Source organism: Petaurus breviceps, unplaced genomic scaffold, assembly GCF_028583685.1.
Source record: "Petaurus breviceps papuanus isolate PSGF00001 unplaced genomic scaffold, PetGlider_PUasm1.0 37, whole genome shotgun sequence".
Classification (NCBI taxonomy): domain Eukaryota; kingdom Metazoa; phylum Chordata; class Mammalia; order Diprotodontia; family Petauridae; genus Petaurus; species Petaurus breviceps.
The window spans coordinates 12,677,396-12,691,010 of NW_027186296.1; the positions used below are offsets into that span (position 1 = coordinate 12,677,396).

Here is a 13,615-nt window from a genome sequence, read left to right on the forward strand (position 1 = left end):
CTATTATAATAGTCCAAGTGAGAGATTTTCCTAAAGCAGAGTTCTGAAAACATACTCCTATACTCAATAAACTCCAGTGGCTCCCTTTTGATAGAATCTAATATTATTTCATCTTTGTCTTATCCTTTTATACATTTATATAATTTATAGATAAGTACATACATATAAGCACATGCTCAGAAATTTCTTACTAAAAGGGTGCAACAATTAAAACAAAAATATGTAGATGACTGATATAAAGAACCTTTTAGGCATCTCCAAAACAGAATACTTTCCAGAAATTTCTCGATAACTCTGTCTGCCAATACTGATGTAATGGAGGAATTTAAGGGAGTGTGAAACAGTCTTAGAGGGAAAAAAATGCCAATCTCTTCTCAAAAACAAAATTATGCTGAGCTAGCTTCCTAACCTGTGTGTTGGCTCTTTCTAGAGTTACAGAGGAGAAATGATTGCTCAGAACCATTGTGACAACTCTACCCCTTCTTAAGGGGTGGAAACTTTGATGAGAGACCCTGCGGAGATACCCTTGTTCTCCCTCCCTTCCACAGCATTAGTGCACTCAGAACAATCAGCATTCATACAGTACAAATATATTCAACACCACAGATGTGAATCATTCTTTGGACAGCTCCAAAGAATTACATTTAGCACTCTGAGACCATGATGGCCAATAAGCCTCATCAGCTATGGCTCTGAGCAGTTTGGAATCTGATGGCATAATATGTTTCAATTTGTCTCAGATTCTTGTCAATAAACTTAGAAATACTACACAGAACCAAAGCCACTAAGCTGACCTTTAAACACAACCCACTCATTCAGCCACCCACATGGGTAAAGATGCCATGGAGAATTGAAATCCATGAGAGCTGGTGCAGAATTTAAGCTTTGGCAGAACTGGGCACCTCATCCAGGATCACTGACCACACATTTATTATTCTTTGCAATTTTAGATCTGCTTATACATTAAAAAATAAGCTACCCAAATAATGCATTCAACATAATTTATAAAATCTCAGGCATCTTGTCAACACCTGATTTTGCAGATGGATATCAGGATCATCATTGCACCATGCTACTTGCCATTTGAGGTAACAATAAAAATAACTAATCATATTATATATATATTATAGCTTTTTAAGGTTTGCGTAGTACTTTATGCATATTATTTCTTCTTATCCTCACAATAACCCTGGGAGACAGGCAGAGATTAAATGGTTTGCCCCAGATTACACAGCTAGTAAGTGTCTCAGGTTGTATTTGAGCTCAGTTCTTCCTGCCTCCAGGTCAAGTGCTTCTATCCACTAGGCCATTTAGCTGTCTCTGGTGAGCTTTGGCTTGTACCTTAACATTTCTGGACCTCCGTTTCCTCATTTGTAAGAGGATGTGGTTGGGACGTGCAATCTCTAAAACCCTTTCTACCTCTAAAGTTCAATAGCATCATACAACAACCCTTGAGGTAGGTTTATGCAAACTTTACCATCTCCAATTTACAGGTGAGGAAACTGAGGCTCAGAAAAACTGAATGATCATCCTGCAGAATGTCAGTTGCCAGAATATAACTGAGATTTTTTGACTCTAGGTCCATCATGCTTGCCACACTGCCACATTGTGTCTTTCTTTATTCTATTATCCTTGTACATTGCCAGGGAATTGCCAAGACCTCTTGTATCCTTCCCTGAGACTGGTAGAAGCAATTTCTAGATCTTAAGTATCTTTGCACCACTGAATCAGCCACCACAAAAGCCTGGAGTACTTGATGAATAGCAAACAACAAACCAGGTCTTTGAATCATAGCTACCTGAAGTTGGAAGGGTCTTTGGAAAATCACTCTGTTGCCCTGTTCCTTGTTGTGTGAATCCCTTCTACTACACTTCTCCATTCCACCTCCCAACCAGCTGTCGGCTTGCCTCTGCTTGAATATTTATAGGGATAGGGAACTTATAACTTCATTGGGTAATTAATTATTTTCTGAAAGTTCCGATTGTTAATAATTTTTCTTTAGATTAAGCCAAAAATCCATCTTCTTGTAATTTCTACCCCTTGGTCCTAGTTTTCCCTGGAGTCTAAAATAATGAGCTTAATGCCTATACACTGTGACAACCCTTCAAAAATTTTGACAGGCATCATTTGCCACTTCCTTCTTCCCAATCTTTCTGTTTTCCAGGCTAAAAATTCCTAATTCCTTCAAATGATCCTCCTAAGAGAGGAAAGATCATTGTGGAAGCTATAGGAATGATTGAGAAAGGACAGACTGAAATCAGAGAGAGACAAATTAGGAGGTTATTATGGTAGTCAAGGCAAGAGATGACAGGACCTGAACTAGGATGGTGATTGTATAAGTGGAAGTGAAGGGATGAATTCAGGAGACATTATGGAGGTAGAATCAACAAGGTTTGGCACCTGATTAGATATGAATATTGAAGGAGAAAGGAGTCAAGCATGACTCCAGGTGATTAAGAGGATGGTAGTGGTCTCAACAAAAATAGGGAGGCTAAAAGGAGGGGTAGCTTCAGGGAAAAGTTTTGTGTTGGATATTTTAGTTTGGGATACTTAGAAGATATACAAGGAAAGATGTCTAGTAGACAATTGGTAATGCTATGTGGGAGGTGAGAGAGATTAGCTTCAGATGTTTAGAATTCATATTCATCTGTCTAGAGATTGAAATCAAAGGTGAAGTTTAAGAGAAATAAAAGATCTCAGGAATCAGCCTTGGGAGATAGTCACACTTAGTAGGTGGGAGACAGATGATGATGCAGCAAAAAAGACTGAGAAGGATCACACAGAGAGGAGGGAAAGCAGGGCAAAGGAGTGTCATGGAAGCAGACATTGTCAAAAGTCTGAAGAGAGATCAAGCAGGATGAGACTAAGAAAAGGCCACCAACTTTAACAGTTAAGAAATGAATGGTGAGTTTCTGGGAACTGAGGTTGGATCGCACAGGATTAGAAGTAGTGGGTGAAGAAGGGGTGGGCAGAAATTGTAGACGTGTCTAGGAATTGTGCAATAAAAAGAAGAAGAGTCATAGTATGATAATCAAAAGTCAGAAGAAGATTTTCTAAAGATGGTGGAGACCTTTGTATGTATATAGGCAGTGAGGAATGGAGAAGGGGAGGTTGAAGATTAGGAAAGAAAGAATAACAGCAAACTCCCAGAGGAGATGAGAAGAATGGGATAGTGGGAACAAGGGCTCAAGTCATTTTAACAATAATGTTAATGGGATATAAGATATTCCCTGCCCATTAATAGGTCTCACACGGAGCCCATTAAGGGAAACTTGATTGGGGAGGATTGTTTTTCAGGAAGGCCTACACCTTTTGTTACTTTGTAATTAGGTAGTGGATCACCAGGGTTGTGATGCCCTCTGACCCTGAAAAAAGTATATATATATACTCTGAGGTTAGCATTTTGCTTTGGGTCTCACTCACTGGAAGAGTATTCTTGTGAAATTCTATGTAGCCATTAAAGAGCCCCCCAGCTTTGAAAAACCCAGATATTGGTGCTTCTCTCTCTGGTAACTATGTATGTATTGCCTTGGTCAGACAGTTGTTTCTGTCTGTTGATCTGTCCTAATTTCTCAGATAGTTAGAAGCCCTGTCTGTCGGTCTTTATTTCTCTTTATGTATTTTCTCTGAAGTTTGGGTGCTGCCTTTTCCCCTGAACTAGTAAGTGTAATTAAAAGAGATTGTTGACCCCTTAAACAACTATCTTTCCTAGTAAAGCAGGTCTAAGGACTTGTGCTAGCAGCCATCTTGGGTATGCCATTGTGGTTGCTGCTATACCATAGAAGTCAAGAGGGATGAGGAGTTAGTTTTGACAAAGAGAAGATCTAACTTCTTCTTTTTTTAAAAAATTATTTACTATTAGCTTACAAAATTCAGTTCCACTCAAGTTTTTGAGTTCCAAAATGTCTCTCCCCCCTTTCCACTCCTCTTCCCTCATGGCAGCATGCAATCCAATATAGGTTCTACATATACCTTCACATTAAACATTAATCAGTTTGAAAAAAGAATCATAATCAATGAGAAGATCTAACTTCTTTAGAGACTGAAGCCAAGGAAGAGAGGAGAGGTGAAGATATAGAAGAATTTTGAGATGTGGAGCAAAGATGATGCTGGAGTCCTTGGTCTTTGGGCTCAATTTCTCAATAAGATCTGTTGAAGGAAACTGGGTTAGAGGTTGAATGAAAAGAATGTGAGCTCCTTGAGGACAGGGAGTGTCTTTGCCTCTTTTTGTATCCCCAGTGCTTAACATAGTTCCTGGCATGTAGGAGGCACTTAATAAATGCTTATTGATGGACATGAAATGACTACAAAGTGATAGAATTAATCAGGTAAGAATAAAAGATTGAACTGCAGCATTGAGGACCCAGGTGAAATTGATATCATTGTTTTAAAGAAGATCTATTTGGTCTGGTTCTACAACTTCCACCACTGGTGTTCAGCTGCTGGGGAGATTATGTGAAGAAGGTAGGTAGAGGTTGTGACCCAGGGTTGAGGACTAGTAGAGCATGGGGGTCAAGGGATACTGTGAATTTCAAAAGAATAGAGGTTGTAGAGTGCTGTAGTGGTCTGAAAATACCAGTAGGGAGCAAAGAATACGCTTTCTTGATGGCAAGTACCATTTCCCTTTTCATTTACTCATTTATTAATCTATTTATTCACTTATTAATTCATTCATTCACTCATCTGTCTATCTATCTACCTTTCTGTCTTCTATCTATCTATCTATCTATCTATCTATCTATCTATCTATCTATCTATCTATCTATCTACCTATCAGCACAGCTCAGTGCCTAGCATAAAATGGCTGCTTAATTAATACTTGCTTAATTGAAAGATCTGGTAAGAAACTGGTGTCATTAGGGGAAATAAGGTTTCAAAAAGGGCAGCTAGATGACACAGTGGCTAGAATGCCAGGCTAGAGTCAGGAAAACTTAGTTTCCTGAGTTCAAATCTGGCCTCAGACACTCAGTAGGGCAGGTCACTTGACCCCATTTACTTCAGTTTCCTCATCTGTAAATTGAGCTGGAGAAGGCAATGGCAAATTACTCTAGTATCTTTGCTAAGAAAACCCCAAATGGGGTCATGAGGAGTTGGACAATGACTGAACAACAATAAATAAAGGCTTCAGATAATTTGAAGGGGTAAAAGGATATGTATAGGAGTTTGGTCCTATTCAGCTCAGTTTAATTCAACAAACTGCTGGGGACCAGGAATGGTGGCAAGTATTGGGGTTACAAAGACAAAAAATGGAAAAAGTCCCTACTCTCCAGGGACTTATATTCTATTGGTAATGTAATCATAGTATAAAAAGAAACAGTGGAGCAGAACAGTAGAAAGGCTGCCAGGAGTGAAGGGAGTGGGTGTGGCACAAGTTAAGTATAAACTGTAGAGGAATGATTATAAAAACAAACAAGAAAATAAACAAAAAGACCATTTATGTATTTAGGGTTGCTCACAACCACCCGTATAAGCATTTTTGTTTCCATTTTACAGATGAGAAAACTAAGGCTCACAGAGGTGAAAGGATTGCTGTGATCATAAAGCTGTCGAATTCTGTGAATGGTGCACTTTGCCCTACTCTACCTTTGTCCTGATCTCTGACTACCTCCTTAATTCAGTCAATTCAGAACTTCCAATTATCTAGTCCTGAATGGGGCAAGAATAAGGTCCATACCACTGCTTTTACCTGGACTTTGTGATATAATGGGAACGGCACTGGTCTTAGGAGTCAGAGATCTTGGGTTCAAATCCTTCCTCTGATGCTACCTGTCTGGCTTTGGGTAAGTCACTTAACTTTAATGGGCCTTGGTTTCCTCAATTGTGACATGAGGGACTTGGATTAGGTGGTTTCTGAAATCCCTTTCGATTCTAGATCTGTGATTCTTTTAAGTATTCCACTGAACATGGAGCCAAGGACATTAGCGTGGTACATGGATAAAATGTGAGGGAATTTAGAAAAGCATATATAGGCTTTAAAAAAAAGGGGAAAAAGCTAAGCTTAACTGGTGAAGAAGGGTGGCAAGAAAATGGGAAAACTATTTCTGGTTATCAAATGCGATATTATAAATAGGCTAGGAACCAATTATCCTCAAGTAAGGAGGATAGAAGCAGAAATAATGGCTGCTTCAGGGAAGACTTGATGGGCTACACATTCTGCAGATCCTTACAACCAGAGAGACAGCTGAGCAATAGGATGGCCCCAGGACGCTGCAGAATCATCATTTTCAGCAGAGTCATTTAATAGAGGATTCAGTTCAAGAACTGGGCTTAGATACCTTGTCCTTCCTAATGGGAATCATTCAGTCTTTCCTAATGTGAATCATTCTGGGCAAGATGAAAGAGGAAGGAAAGAAATTAAACGGGAGAGAAAAGGAAAAAGTGAAAAAGGGAAAAAAGGAGAGGAATTTGAGAGGCTGGAGAGGAGACAAAAATATTCTCTATCCCTTCTTTTTAAATGTCTAGTGGTAAACACTTCTGACATTACAAAAAACTCATAACCTTCCCTATTTAAGTTCTGGAAATAGAAGATCTTGGTGTTGAAATGCACAAATGGATCTATGATCTCAGTGATATGGGTATTGCCTCCAACAAAGCTGATCACAGCCTATTTGTGCCTGCCCATCCTTCACAACTGTTGCTCGTATCCTCCTAAGAAGGTCCATGGTGGGCCTGGGCCAGGTAGGGGATGGAATCTTGGATTTCTTTTATTTATTCATTCATTCATTTATTTATTCATGCATCAAATATTTATTTATTTTTGGAAACCTGGATTTCTCTTGACATCATGAGGATACCAGAGAAGTATCAGGTCACCCTTGCTCTTAGTCCATGAATAGCCCATCTCCTTTGCTTATATACATTTTTGACGACCTTTTTGTTACTTGAATTCTCCTTTGTAATTCCTTGTCACACTTTCCACTCCTACCCACCTCCTCCATCTCTGACCCCTGGATCATATTGTTTCTCAATTCTTTGGAGAACTAGTATTCCAGTACTTGTAGCTATACAACAAAACTAGTAGAATATTTGTATTAGGGGGCAGAGCCAAGATGGTGGAGTAAAAACAGGATCTCCACATGGTTCCAACTCCCACCACTTCCAATATATGTAAAAAAATGATTGTTAACAAATTTTAGAGCTACAGAACCCACAAAATGACAGAGAGAAATAAAATCTCCCACTGAAGGCAGCCCAGCAGGCTGACAGGAAGAGTCTATTGCACTGGGCTGGGAGCCAAATGCAGTCCAGTGTGAGCCGCAGGGTTCTGGCCCTGGGGCAGCCCTGACCAGCAGCGGCCAGAGCAGACTTCAGAAGAGTGAATCACTAGCAGCTGTCACAGTTTTCAGACTTCTCAACACATAAATGCCAAAGAGAAAGTAAAAGGTCAGTCTGGAACTCTGTTGGAACTGGGTGGAGAAGAGCATGGTCCAGCCCCTGCTCCTGGGGTGAGAAGTGGTAGAGGTGTGGTGGCTGCCTCCAGAGCTCCTAGCCTGCAGAACAAAGGGGGACCAAATGACCATTCAGAGGGTAATCACTCTTGCTTTAACCTGCTTGGATCTGGATTGTGATCTTGGGTGGTGGTCCTGGGGTGTGTGGCCAGTGTGCCAGAGCTTGTGGGGGCTGTGGAGAGGGCACCCTCCTAATAGCTCTGGAAGCTGCAAAAATCCCAGCGATTTGGGGCATAGCTCTCTGCAATCTAGAAGCAGAGTTCTAACATGGCAAAGAGCTCAAAAGTCAAGTAATTGGCTGGCAATATGAGCAAGCAGAGGAAGCACAAACATACAATAGAGTCCTTTTTTTGGGGACAAAAAGGATCAAATCATGGAATGGCAGGAAGATAATGAAGTCAGAACTCCTGCATCAAAAGCTTCCAAGAAAAATATGAATTGGTTTTGAAAATTAAGTAAGAGAAGTGGAGGAAAACTTGGGAAGAGAAATGAGAATTACGCAAGCAAATCATGAAAAGTGAGTCAATAGCTTGCTAAAGAAAACCCAAAAAAGCACTGAAGAAAATAACACCTTAAAAAATGACTAACCCAAATGGCAAAAGAGGCCCAAAAGCCAATGAGAAGAAGGATGCCTTAAAAAGTCAAACTGCCCAGATGGAAAAGGAATTTTAAAAACTCACCAAAGAGAATAACTCCTTCAAAATTAGATTGGAACAATTGGAAGCTAATGACTTTATGAGAAATCAAGATACTATAAAACAGATCCAAACAAATGAAAAAATAGAAGACAATGTTAAATATCTCATTGGAAAAACCACTGACCTGGAAAATAGATCGAGGAGAGACAACTTAAAAATTATTGGACTACCTGAAAGCCACGATCAAAAAAAGAGCCTAGACAACATCTTTCAAGAAATTATCAAACAAAATTGTCCTGATATTCTAGAACCAAGAAATGGAAAGAATTCACCCATCATCTCTCTTTTTTTAATTTTACAGTTTTTCATTTGGTTATATCTTTAAGTTTCATACTCAACACTCTTTTCTATTTCTTTTTTAATATAAATGTATAGAGATTTTTTTAAAAAATCAAAACATTTATTGGAGTGTCTTGTACAAAAAAAGTTTCCTGTCATAAAACGTATATTACAAATCATTGAAAAAGACATTTGGCATGCATGCATATTCTTTTTTTTTCATTTTTCAAATGCTTTATTAACTTCTGATTTACATCATTCATTTCCGCCAGATTTTGATTTACAAATTTTCTCCCTGTTTTTCCCCTACCCACCACTCCAAAATAGCAATCCCACAGTATATCCCCTCCTCCAGTCTGCTCTCTTCCATATCTTCTCCCATACCCCCTTCGACTTTTCCAGTAGGGCATGGTGGATCTCTATGCCCCAGTGCCTGTATATCTTATTTCCTAATTACATGTAAAATAGTATTAATAATAGTGTATATACATATACACACTATTATTAATACTATTTTACATGTAATTGGGATATATATGTATATATATGTGTGTGTATATATATATATATGTATATAATTTTAAACATTTGATTTTAAAACTTTGAATTCCAGATTCATTCCCTTCCTCCCTTGTCACCCACCCTTACTGGGAAGATAAGCAGTTCAGTATAGACTGTACATGTGTAGCTAATGCAAAACATTAACATAGAAGATATATTGTAAAAGACTGGCTATATTTCCCTCCCTCCTATCCCACCACCCACCTGCTCCATTCTCCACCTTGATCCCATCCCTCCTCAAAAGTGAGTGCTTACAACTTCCCTCCCCCCACCCCCAGCCTGCCCTCCCTTCCATCATCCCCCCTCTCATCCCCGTCCCCTATTCTCCTGTAGGGTGAGATGCCCCATTTAGTGTGCATGTCATTCCCTCCCTCAGCCAAACTCAATGAGAATAAGGTTGACCCATTCCCCCTTGCCCTCCTATTCTTCCCCTCTATTGTAACCATTTTCCCTTGCCTTTTCTACATGAGATAGTTTACCCCATTCTGTCTCTCTCCATCTCCTCCCACTATATTGCTCTCTCACCTCCTAACTCCTTAAGTATCATCCCTTCCTATTAAATTGGTCCTGTGCCCTCTATCTATGTATACCTGTAAAGATATATACATACATTCACATATGTATTCATATGCCCGTGTACCCTCCGATATAGACACACACACACACACACACACACACATGTATTTCTATTCCCTTCAACTATTTTCATACTGAGAAAAGTTTCATCAGTTACAATTATCATTTTTCCATATAGGAATGTTAATAGTTCGACTTTAATAAGTTCCTTATGATTTCTTTTCCCTGTTTACTTTCTTAAGCTTCTCTTGCTTCTTGTATCTGAATGTCAAATTTTCTATTCAACTCTGGTTTTTTCATTAAGAATGCTTGAAAGTCCTCTATTCCACTGAATGACCATATTTCCCCCTGAAACATGATACTCAGTTTTGCTGGGTAGGTAATTCTTGGTTTTAATCCCAGCTCCTCTGCCCTCCAGAATATCATATTCCAGCCCCTTCGATCCCTCAGTGTAGAAGCTGCCAGATCCTGTGTTATCCTGATTTTGTTTCCACAATATTCAAATTGTTTCTTCCTGGCTGCTCATAATATTCTCTCCTTGATCTGGGAATTCCGGAACCTGGCTATAATATTCCTAGGAGTTTTCTTTTTGGGATCTTTTTCAGGAGGTGACCGGTAGATTCTTTCAACCTCTATTTTGCCTTCTGGTTCTAAAACATCAGGGCGATTTTCCTTGAGAATTCCTTGGAGGATGATTTCTAGGTTCTTTCTTTGATCATGGCTTTCAGGTAGTCCAATAATTTTAAAATTATCTTTCCTGGATCTATTTTCCAGGTCAGTGGTTTTCCCGATGAGATATTTCACATTGTCTTCTATTCTTTCATTTGTTTGGATATGTTTAACAGCATCTTGATTTCTCATAAAGTCAGTAGTTTCCCTTTGCTCCATTCTAAATCTGAGGGAATAATTCTCCTCCTTGAGCTTTTGAGCTTCTTTTTCCATCTGGCAAATTTGGCTTTTTAAGGCATTCTTCTCCTCATTGCCTTTTTGAGCCTCTTTTGCCAATTGAGTTATTCTATTTTTTAAGGTATGATTTTCCTCAGTCAGGCTGTTGACTCTCATTTCATAATTTTCTTGCATTGTTCTCATTTCTCTTCCCAATTTTTCCTCCACTTCTCTTATCTGCTTCTTAAGGTTCTCTATGGCCTATAACCAGTTTATATTTTCCTTTGAAGCTTTTGGTGCAGGAGTTCTGACTTCACTGTCTTCCTCCTGTTCCATGCTTTGCTCCTTTTTGTCCCCAAAATCGGAATCTAATGTTGGATTCTTCTGTTTGCTTTGTTTCCTTTGCCTGATCGTGTCGCCCCTCAGTCACTTGCCCCTGGACTTTTTGCCACAGTAGGACTCTGCCACCAGACAGGAGAGCTTTCGTCCCAAATGCTGAGGTTTTCTCAGCTGCCAGAGGTATTAGTTGGGTGCCCTGTCTGAAGCCTCCACACACTCTGGCAAGCTGGACATACACCCCAGGACCTCCACCCTAGACTGCAATCTAGATCCAAGCAGGTTAAAGCAAGAATGATTACCCCTCAGACTGGTGCTTGGTCCCCCTACACAGTGCAGGTCAGGAGCTGAAGCTGCAACATGGTGCTGGCTGAGGCAAGGAGTCTCAGTGGCTTCTCACCCTGGGTGCAAAAGCTGATGCTCTCCCAACTACTGGTCCCAAAGTCCACACTGCACTGACCTCTCACTTTGTCCTTTGCATCTATGTGTTGATAAATCTGGAAATGGCTACAGCTGCTGTTGATCTGGAGTTCCTCCAGCTGGCAGCTGATCAGGCCCACCCTGTGGCTAAAACCTCTGGCTCATGTGGGCCTGGGCTCAGTTCCCAGATCTCTTAACTGGCTGATTTCTGCTGGCCTGCTGGGCTGTCCTCAGTGGGAGGTTATCTTCTCTGTGTCATTTTGTGGGTTCTGCAGCTCCAAAATTTGTTAAGAGTTTCCTTTTACATGGATTGGGGAAGGTAGAAGCTGGAGCTGTGTGGAGGTCCTGCTTCTACTCCTCCATCTTGACTCTCATGTCCAGAAGTCCTTTTTTATACAGAAGATGCCTCTGCGACCATTTGCTGGCTGCGTGCCGTGAGGTTGGCGCAGTGTGTTGCTTGGGGGGGGGGGGTGGGGGGACTTCCTGTCCCGTGCTCTCTTGTCTTCTGGCTGGAGCCAGAAGACCCCTGCTCCTAGAAGGCTCACCCATCATCTCTTGATAAAGATCCCAAAAAGAAAATTAGGAAAATTATAGTGAAATTCCAGAGTTCCCAGGTCAAGGAGAAAATACCGCAAGCAGTCAGGAAGACATAATTTGAGTATTGTGGAAACATAATCAGGATAACACAAGACCTAGCAGCTTCTACCTTAAGGGATCAAAGGGCTTCAAATATGATATTCTGGAGGTTAAAGGACCTAGAATTAAAACCAAGAATCAGCTACCCAGCAAAACTGAGTATAATGCTTCAGGGAAAAATATGGTCATTCAATGAAAGAGAGGATTTTCAAGCATTCTTGATGAAAAAACCAGAGCTGAACAGAAAATTTGACTTTCAAATACAAGAAGCAAGAGAAGCATGAAAAGGTAAACAAGAAAAAGAAATCATAAGGAACTTATTAAAATTGAACTATTTACATCCCTACATGGAAAAACAATAATTGTAACTCATGAGACTTCTCTCAATATGAGGATAGTTGAAGGGAATATATATGTATATATACATATATATGTATGTATTGGAGGGTCTATGTGTTTATAAATGTATGTAAGCGTGTGCATATATGTGTACATGTATACATAGACAGAGGGCACAGGATGAGTTGAATATGAAGGAATGATATCTAAAAAGGGTGAGAGAGGAATATATTGAGAGAAGGAGAAAGGGAAAGATAGATTAGGGTAAATTATCTCATATAAAAGAGGCAAGAGAACACTGTTACAATGGAGGGGAAGAGCAGGAAGGTGAAAGGGAATGGGTCAACCTTACTCTCTTTGAATTTGGCTTAAGGAGGGAATAACATACACACTCAATTGGGTATCTTATCCACATGAAAACAGGGGAGTAGGGGATAAGAGGGGGGATGATAGAAGGGAGGGCAGATTAGGGAGAGGGTAGCCAGAAGCAAACACTTTTCAAAAGGGACAGGGACAAAGTAGAAAATAGAATAGGTTGGGGGCGGCATAGGATGGAGGGAATTATAGTTAGTCTTTCACAATATAACTACTATGGAAATATTTTGCATAACTATACATGTACACCCTATGTTGAATTGCTTATCTTCTCAGTGGGGGGTGGGTGAGGAGGGAAGAAGGAAAAAAATCTGGAACTCAAAGTTTTAAAAACAAATGTTTTTTTTTTTGAGATTCTTTTTCCATCTGGCAAATTCGACTTTTTAAGGCATTCTTCTCCTCATTGCCTTTTTGAGCCTCCTTTGCCATTTGAGTCAGTCTGTTTTTTAAGGTGTTATTTTCTTCAGTCAGGCTGTTGACTCTCATTTCATAATTTTCTTGCATTGTTCTCATTTCTCTTCCCAATTTTTCCTCCACTTCTCTTATCTGCTTCTTAAGGTCCTCTATGGCCTGTAACCAGCTTGTATTTTCCTTTGAAGCTTTTGGTGCAGGAGTTCTGACTTCACTGATTTCCTCCTGTTCCATGCCTTGCTCCTTCTTATCCCCAAAATAGGAGTGTGATGTTGGAATCTTCTGTCTGCTTTGTTTCCTTTGCCTGCTCATTTTGCCACTCAATGATTTGATTTTTGGGCTTTTTGCCACAGTAGGACTCTGCCACCAGACAGGGGAGTTTTCGTCCCAAATGCTGGGGTTTTCTCAGCTGCCGGAGGTATTAGATGGGTGCCCTCTCTGAGGTCTCCACACGCTCTGGCAAGCTGGACACACACCCCAGGACCTCCACCCTAGACTGCAATCTAGATCCAAGCAGGTTAAAGCAAGAGCGATTACCCCTCAGACTGGTGCTTGGTCCCCCTACACTCTGCAGGCCAGGGGCTGAAGCCTCCACATGGCGCTGGCAGGCTGTGCCGGTGTCTCAGCGGTTTCTCGCCGCGGGGGGGGGGG

General features: G+C 40.4%; 1 long non-coding RNA gene across 2 annotated transcripts in view; it reads left to right on the forward strand.

The window, feature by feature from the left end:
• The window catches only part of LOC138168952 (uncharacterized), a 327,150-nt gene that overhangs the window by 13,280 nt on the left and 300,255 nt on the right, over positions 1-13,615 (forward strand). Inside the window, exon 3 of one of the 2 annotated variants that reach the window (XR_011170239.1) lies at positions 5,494-5,780. The exons of the other annotated variant lie outside the window; for it this stretch is intronic. This is a non-coding gene — a long non-coding RNA (uncharacterized lncRNA). The remainder of the gene's footprint in view (positions 1-5,493; positions 5,781-13,615) is intronic. 2 annotated transcript variants of the gene reach the window in all.